We start from the raw sequence: 9,699 nt of genomic DNA, 5'->3' as shown, positions 1-9,699 counted from the left end.
TGGTTTACAGTTCTGGAGAGCAGATGAAAAACGAGGCAGAAAGCAGAGGGATTCTGCCAGGCAATGGAGAGAGGGGGCGGTGCTACAATCATCCCCTGATGGGATGGGCTGTAACATGGATGGGGCAGAGGGTTGTCGAGGGAGATGAGGGAGGAACCAGCAGCTTTCGGTTGAGTGTTACGAGAAGCAGGAACAGTCGTGTGAGGAAACTGCATGAGAATTTGGGAGAGCTTGTTTGTTGTGAAAGAACTGAGGATTGGTGAGAACTGAGGAGAATTGGTGAGAACTGAGGAGGGTTGGTGGGAACTGAGGAGGATTGGTGAGAACTGAGGAGAATTGGTGAGAACTGAAGAGAATTGGTGGGAACTGAGGAGGATTGGTGAGAACTGTGGAGGATTGGTGAGAACTGAGTAGAATTGGTCAGAACTGTTGAGGATTGGTCAGAACTGTGGAGCATTGGTGAGAACTGTGGAGCATTGGTGAGAACTGTGGAGCATTGTTGAGAACTGAGAATTAAGTGGGAACAGTTCTAAAACTAAAAGGATTGTGAGAGTTTTGAGAGAAGGGGGAGGAGCCAGGAGGAGCGGGAACAGTGTGCTGAGGAGCTCGCGGTTTTGTGAGGAGAACTGTAGTTATGAGCAGAATTGAGAGGTTGAGAGCTTTAAGAAGGTCGTCCTGCCTGCCTTGGCCATCGCGCTGTTTTCGTCTTCTCCCATTGCCTGTACACCAGTCCTGATCGTCTCCTCATCACCTTGCCCAGTGTCCTGCTGTCTCCTCATCACCTTGCCCATCACATCGCCTGCTCCGTGCCCATCCCCCCATCCTCAATGCCACGAGAGACAAGTCATCCGGTTCTGTCCCTTATCCCGTCTGTCACTGTGACTGGAGAAGGGCCCCTTCGTTTTTATAGGATTTATTATACCTCATTGCATAAAGTTATTGTTCTATTCGTTTTCTGTGCTTGTGTTTCGGGAAGAAACCCGTTTGGTTTCATAAACTAGTGAGGTACCCGTGCTACGCATGGGTGGGAGGCCAGAAGCAAACAGACAATGCAGAAACGGTGAATGCTAAAGCATGAAACCAATAAATTCCACATTCCTGTAGCACCTTCAGTCGCACGTCAGACATGGACAGCAGGTTCGTGAAGGACTTCCATGAAAAACATACCCGTTCGCAAACAAACAGGTATGTTTGTTCCATACCCAGTCAATGGCGAATCTGCATATGGCGATCTGTGAATATCACGTTTAGAAAGTAGAAACCGTCACAGCATTCCGTCAATCACTTGAACTCGATATCTTTTTTCATTCCAAACAACATAACTCCAATTAATCACAAAATAAACTTCGAAAAATTGGAAAAACAATATAGCCTATTTTACTCCCATGGGTCCCAGGAATACCCACCCAAAATATCGTTGCGATCAGTTGAGCCGTTTTTGCAGTACCTTCGAACGGACGGACAGATGGACATTTCGTGAATTATAGTAAGAAGCTATAAGGTCCTCGGGGTTATCCTAAAGCCTGTTTCGGTCCATCTGATCACGGGCAGTGTTAACCGACCTGTGAACAAGACAAATGCTGTCAGGGGCAGGGATCGAACCCTGTGCGACATTTGGTGTCTGGAATGCTGATAGGACACCTCCTGAGCACCACTTGTGATCAGCTTTGGAAAATCTGAACGCTAAATTACAACAATCACCTCTGTCTCGAAGGAAGGGGTGAATGTAGTACCTGAGGATCTCGAAATTTATCGTTAAATTAGTTTATTATTGCAGTTGCATATATATATATACATACCGGCATTCCTCTATTTACACCCATTCATTTTACGCATTTTTGGGTGAACGGAAAAATTAGGGAACACTTTGCCATTTATGACCGCAGATATTCGGTTGAACACCCTTAATATTTACATTTAAATTAATGGGAAAAACCACGTTTGGTTGTTAGGGTTATATATATATATATACACCTTCTTCGGTATGTGTATATATATATATATATTATATATATATATATATATATATATATATATGTATATATATATATATATATATATATATATATGTATATATATATGTATATATATATATATATATATATATATATGTATATATATATATATATATATATATATATATATATATATATATATATATATATATATATATATATATATATATATATATATATATATATATATATATATATATATATAATGTCCAGCACATTCAGAAAGTATTCAGACTCCTTCACTTTTTTCACATTTTGTTATGTTGCAGCCTTATGCGGAAATCCTTTAAATTCATTTTTTTCCCTCATCCATCTACACTCAATACCCCATAATGACAAAGAGAAAACAGGATTTTAGAAAGTTTTGCAAATTTATTAAAAAGAAAAAACTGAAATATCACATTGACATAAATATTCAGACCCTTAACTCAGTACTTAGTTGAAGCATTACCGCTTTACACAAAAAAGGTGCAAAAACAGATACTTGCAACTACAGACCAATCAGCCTGCTCCCAATTATCAGCAAAGTCATGGAATCCATCATTGCTTCGGATATGAAATCTTTCCTCTTCTCCAATGGCTTGATCTCTGATCATCAATTTGGTTTCAGACCAGGTCACTCTACTCTGGACATGCTGCTTCTGCTGTCTCAACAATGGATGGAGGTCCTCAATGCCAAACAGGAAATCAGAGCTGTCTCCCTTGACATATCACGGGCCTTTGATACGGTCTGGCACCCAGCTCTGCTCACCAAACTCTCCTCCTATGGTATCCATGGAAATCTCCATGCATGGCTTGCGGACTTCCTCTCTGGTCGTAGTCAACGTGTGGCCCTGAATGGATTTCTCTCATCTCCCCTTCCTGTTCAGGCTGGAGTTCCCCAAGGAAGTGTGCTGGGCCCTGTGCTTTTTCTGGTCTTTATCAATGATCTCTCCGACTCTCTGGAAAATCCTCTCTATCTCTTTGCTGATGACTCCACTCTCTGCCGCTCCATTCCTCTTCCCTCAGATCGGCAGTCTGCAGCCTCCTCACTCTCTGAAGACCTGGACAAAATCACAGACTGGTCAAACAAGTGGAACATGTCTTTCAATCCTGACAAATCTCACTCTCTTACTATGTCTCTCCGAAAAGATCGACTGGACAACCCTCCCATCTACTTTCTCAACAATCCTCTCCAAGAAGTTCTGTCACTCAAGCTTTTGGGTCTCACTATCTGCCATGATCTTTCTTGGGAATACCACATTTCCAAGCTGGCCTCCAAAGCCAGTCGCCGACTGGGCATCCTCCGTCGTGCGAAGTCCTTCCTCAGCACACCTGAGCTCCTCACCACATACAAGGCTTTCATCCGCAGCTCAATGGAATACTGTTCTCCCCTATGGGCTGGTGCTCCTGCCTCACACCTGGCTCGGCTTCACGCTGTTGAATCCAAAGCTTTCAAAATCATTGGAATCTCCCGCGATGAAGCTATCTCTGAGGGCCTTTCACTCACTCACCGCAGGCAGGTAGGTGGCCTTTCTGTCTTCTACCGACTCCTCTCCGGCCTTGCTCCCCCAGCTCTCTCTGTGCTCTGTCCCCCAAATATTCCTACAGGTCGCACAAGATCTGCCTGCAACCCTCTGATGGTTAAACTGCCGAAATCTCGGCTCTCTGCTCACCTTCACTCTTTCATTCCTCTTTTCTCCCGCCTGTGGAACAAACTCCCACACTCCCTTCAATCCCTCTCCTCCCTCCAGGTCTTTAAAACAGCTGTTCACCACCATCTCTTATCTTCCCCCATCCATAACCTTGATCTTTTCTACCCCCACTAATTCACCCCAGATCCACCTTGTTTGAAATTCCAACTTCTTTCCTGGAAATCCTGGCAGTGTCCATATGTTTATACCTCTCCCACCCCCCCCCCCCCCCTTCACATGCCTCCCCCCCAAAGCCCTCTCCCTCCCACAGATCTCTCGATGTCTCCATGTCTCTCGGTCCCTGCTCTCAAATGTTGTGTTTGTGTCCTTCCCCCTCTCTCCCCATCTTGTCTACCACTCCCGATGTTATTTGTTTTATGTGTCTGTTTGTCTTTCTGTGTGATTAATGTTCGCTCTTTCACGAGCCTCGATCTTGTATACAAAAAAAAAAAAAAAAAAAAAAGCACCTTTGGCAGCGGTTACAGCCTCGAGTCTTCTTGGGTATGATGTGATAAGCTTTGCACACCTGGATTTGGGGATTTTCTGCCATTCTTTTCTGCAGATCCTCTCAAGCTCTGTCAGGTTGGATGAGGACCGTCGGTGGACAGCCATTTTCAGGTCTCTCCAGAGATGTTCGATTGGGTTCAAGTCAGGGCTCTGGCTGGGCCACTCAAGGACCTTCACTGGGTTGTCCCTAAGCCACTCCTGCATTGTCTTGGCTGTGTGCTTAGGGTCATTGTTCTGTTGGAAGGTGAACCTTCAGCCCAGTCTGAGGTCCTGAGTGCTCTGTTTCAGGTTTTCATAAAGGATATCTCTGTACTTTGCTCCATTCATTGTTCCCTCAACCCTGACTAGTCCCCTAGTCTCTGCTGCTGAAAAACACCCCCACAGCATGATGCTGCCACCACCATGCTTCACCGTTGGGATGGTATTGGGCAGGTGATGAGCGGTACCTGGTTTCCTCCAGACATGACGCTTAGAATTGAGGCCAAACAGTTCAATCTTGGTTCCATCAGACCACAGAATCTTGTCTCTCACAGTCTGAGAGTCCTTTAGGTGCTTTATTGCAAACTCCAAGCGGGCTTTCATGTGTCTTTCACTGAGGAGAGTCTTCCGTCCAGCCACGAAAGTCTTCCGTTTTTTCAACTTAACTTTTCGACTTCAATTGTTTATAAAATGTAATATCACGTATATTACAAATACATTTGTGCATTATGATTGTTTGAATTGTGATTGGTGTAAACCATGACAAAAGAGCAACTCAGGTACAGTCATTTATCTACATATCTACATATCCCGGCAGTGTCTGTTGTCACTTAACGACTCCCTCAAACTTTTGTTTCCATGGTTGTGAAGTGTTTTTAATAACGTGGTGGTGGTTTTGAATCACCTGGTGGTGAGGTGTTTTAAATTACGTGGTGGTGAGGTGTAATCGTCCCAAACTTCCAGTCTGCACCTACCCCTCCCGTATGTATGTGCTGAGGGGTTCTTTTTTGAATTTTATATATTTTTTCAACCTAAATCTTCAACCTAAATTGCTTATAAAAATGTAATATCACAAATACTACGAATAGATTTGTGCAAAATAATTGTTTGTATTACGATTGGTGTAAATCATGACAGCACAGCAACTCAGTTACAGTCATTATCCTCAGCTAAAATAAGCCCGTTCCTCAGTAACGACGCATGGTGAGGCGAGCGGAGCGAGCCGAGCCAAGCTAGTATATACACAGTCACATGAAAAATTAAGTACACCCCATTTAAAGTTTTGACTTTTTCAACATATTTCAACATACAGCTATTTGATTTTCATTTCAACAATATTGATAGATAAAGGTGATATAATATAACAAATATCATGAAACATTTACATTTTGTAGTCCATTGTATAATTTAAATAAACATAAATGCAAATTTCGCATGTGGAAAAAGTAAGTACACCCCATTTAAAGTTTTGACTTTTTCAACATATTTCAACACACAGCTATTTGATCTTCATTTCAACAATATTGATAGATAAAGGTGATATAATATAACAAATATCATGAAACATTTACATTTTGTAGTCTGTAGTCATTTACATCAGTTTGTAGTCATTACAGTTTTAGGACCGGCAGAGAAGATAACTGAGAAGGAAGTTGAGGAAGCGATAAAAGCAATGAAGGGTAGAAAAGCGGGAGGGCCGACGGGAGTTGTGGGAGATATGTTGAAGGTAGCAGGAAGTTGGGGTGTGAAGAGAATGACAGAGATCTGTAATCTGGTGGTGAAAGAAGGCCGCATTCCAGTGGATTGGGAACCGAGTACCCTCGTCCCTCTATACAAGGGGAAAGGTGACCGGTGACCCTCTGGAGTGTGGCTCGTACCGAGCGATAAAGTTATTGGAGCATGGAATGAACGTATTGGAAAGGGTGTTGGAGAGGAGGATAAGGAAGAAAGTGAAGATCGACGAAATGCAGTTTGGATTTATGCCAGGAAGAGGAACGCCAGACGTGCTTTTCATTGTGAGGCAGTTGCAGGAGAAGTACATGGAAAAGAGGAAGAAGTTGTTTCTTGGGTTTGTTGATCTGGAGAAAGCATTCGATCGGGTTCCACGCAAAGTATTGATGTGGGCATTGAGGAAGTTAGGAGTGGAGGAATGGTTGATCAGAGTAGTGATGGCAATGTACAAAAGAGCGCGCACAGCTGTAAGGACGAAGGACGGGAACAGTGGTGAGTTTGAGGTGAAGGTGGGAGTGCGTCAGGGGTCAGTACTAAGTCCACTACTATTTGTAGCTGTGATGGAGGTGCTGGCTCAGAACGTAAAGGAGGGTTTACCGTGGGAGTTGTTGTATGCAGATGATCTGGTGTTGATTGCGGAAAGTATGGATGGACTGAAGGAAAAGATGAACACGTGGAAGGAATGTATGGAGACAAAAGGTCTGAAGGTGAATATCGGAAAGACGAAGGTGATGGCAAGTGGTAAAGCATGTGGTGAGGTGGAAAGAACTGGGAAGTGGCCCTGTGCTGTGTGTAGGAAGGGTGTCAGAGTGAACTCCATTCAGTGTACAATGTGCGCTGAGTGGGTTCATCAAAAATGTAGTGGTCTGAGAGGGTCATTAACCAGTGTGGCAGCTACATTCAAATGTAAGGTGTGCACAGAGGGAGCTGCAGATGGAGGAAATGTTGAGTTGGATCTTGGAGACGGCGTGAAGCTGGAAGGTGTGAAAACATTTTGCTACCTCGGAGACATGCTGAATGGAGAAGGTGGATCAGACTCGGCAACGGTTGCTCGAGTGAGATGTGCATGGAAGAAGTTTCGGGAATTGAGTGGTGTGCTGATGATGAGGGGAGTGTCGTTGAAGCTGAAGGGAAAGGTGTATGCTGCATGTGTGAGAAGTGTTATGATTTATGGGAGCGAGACATGGGTAATGAACGTAGAGCAGCAACGAAGGTTGGAAAGGGTGGAAATGCGAATGGTTCGACGGATGTGCGGAGTATCGTTGAGAGAGAGGAAGACAAATGATGAATTGCGAAAGATGATGGGAATAGAGCCTGTGATTGATGCTGTGAAGAGGAACAGGTTGAGATGGTTTGGTCATGTGTTGAGGAAGGATGAAAGTGACTGGTTGAGAAGAGTGATGGAAATGAATGTAGAAGGAAGTAGAAGACGGGGAAGACCGAGAAAGACTTGGCTAAAGATGGTGGAAGAAGAAATGCGGGCAAGGGGGTTAACAAGGAGAGATGCAGAAAATAGGGCAATATGGAGAAGATTGCCATGGGGACCGCAAGGCTAACCCCCGCTCGAGCAGGGAAAATGGCCTTTAAAATGCATGTTGTGTGTGTGTGTGTGTATTTACATTTTGTAGTCCATTGTATAATTTAAATAAACATAAATGCAAATTTCGCATGTGGAAAAAGTAAGTACACCCCATTTAAAGTTTTGACTTTTTCAACATATTTCAACACACAGCTATTTGATCTTCATTTCAACAATATTGATAGATAAAGGTGATATAATACAACAAATATCATGAAACATTTACATTTTGTCATCCATTGTATAATTAAAATGAACACAAATGCAAATTTCGCATGTGGAAAAAGTAAGTACACCCCTACATTTATCACTACTTCAAATACCTAAAATTAGAATCAGGTGCACCAGCTCAGGTGCAAATAATTATAACATCGTTAGAGAGGATCTTGGAGGAACCTGTCTTATTTAAACCTCAGACATTTAGTTTGGTTTGTTCTTTGTTGTTGAAGTGTGCGGCGTCACCATGTCTATATCAAAAGAGCTCTCTGGGGCCTTCAGAAAGAATGCCTACGAGTCTGGGAAGGAATTTAAAAAGATCTCCAAACAATTTGAAATCAATCATTCGACTGTCCGGAAGATCATCTACAAGTGGAGAAGATTCCAAACAACTGCCAACTTGTTCAGGCCAGGCCGCCCCAGCAAGTTCAGCCCGAGAGCAGACCGCAAGATGCTGAAAGAAGTCTCTAAGAACCCCCACAATGTCATCACGGGACCTACAGGTAGCTCTTGCCACTGTTGATGTCAAAGTGCATGAGTCTACCATTAGAAAGAGGCTGCACAAATTTGATCTACCTGGGAGGTGTGCCAGGAGGAAGCCTTTTCTGTCCAGAAAGAACATCAGGGCAAGACTAAAGCTTGCCAATGAGCACCTCGGCAAAGACCAGCACTTCTGGAACAATGTGCTCTGGACAGATGAGTCAAAGGTAGAGCTATTTGGCCACAGTACCAGAAGACATGTTTGGCGAAAACCAAAGACAGCGTTTGACCACAATAACCTGACACCAACTGTAAAGCATGGTGGTGGAAATATTATGGTTTGGGGCAGCTTTGCTGCATCAGGGCCTGGGCAGCTCACCATCATATAATCCACTATGAATTCTTCATTGTACCAGAGAGTGCTTGAGGATAATGTGAGGCTATCTGTCGGAGAGTTGAAACTCAACCGAAGGTGCACCTTGCAACATGACAATGACCCTAAATATACCTATAAATCCACCAAGGAATGGCTGAAAAGAAAGAAATGGAGGGTTCTGGAATGGCCAAGTCAAAGCCCGGATCTAAATCCCATCGAGATGTTGTGGGGGGATTTGAAACGAGCTGTGCATGCAAGAAACCCCTCAAACATCGCACAGCTGAAAGAATTCTGCATGGAGGAGTGGGCAAATATTTCTCCCTGTCGATGTGAGAGACTCGTAGACAGTTATAAGAAACGCCTACTTGAGCTTGTTTCTGCCATAGGGGGAAATACCACCTATTAGACCCAAGGGTGTACTTACTTTTTCCACATGCGAAATTTGCATTTATGTTTATTTAAATTATACAATGGACTACAAAATGTAAATGTTTCATGATATTTGTTATATTATATCACCTTTATCTCTCAATATTGTTTAAATGAAGATCAAATAGCTGTATGTTGAAATATGTTGAAAAAGTCAAAACTTCACATGGGGTGTACTTACTTTTTCGGGTGACTGTACATACAGTGTTGTAGCATTACAATGTGAGTACATCTATAAAGTACATACAGTTCTGTAGCATTACAATGAGTACATCTATAAAGTATATACAGTGCTGAACCATTACAATGTGAGTGCATCTATAAAGTACATACAGTTCTGAACCATTACAATGTGAGTACATCTATAAAGTGAGTACGTCTATAAAGTATGTACAGTGCTGTACTATTACAATGTGGGTACATCTATAATGTATACCGTATACAATGTTGTACTATTACAATGTGAGTACATCATTAAAGTGTATACAGTGCTGTAGCATTACAATGTGAGTACATCTATAAAGTATGTACAGTGCTGTACTATTACAATGTGGGTACATCTATAATGTATACCGTATACAATGTTGTACTATTACAATGTGAGTACATCTATAAAGTATATGCAGTGCTGTATCAACTATCATTATTCATTACAATGTGAGTACATCGATAAAATAGATACAGTGCTGTAGCATTACAATGTGAGTACATCTA

This window comes from Myxine glutinosa, unplaced genomic scaffold (assembly GCF_964187855.1).
Source record: "Myxine glutinosa unplaced genomic scaffold, kmMyxGlut1.1 SCAFFOLD_2400, whole genome shotgun sequence".
NCBI classification, from domain to species: domain Eukaryota; kingdom Metazoa; phylum Chordata; class Myxini; order Myxiniformes; family Myxinidae; genus Myxine; species Myxine glutinosa.
The sequence above is the reverse complement of the archived record's forward strand: the minus strand, read 5'-3'. Positions refer to the sequence as shown.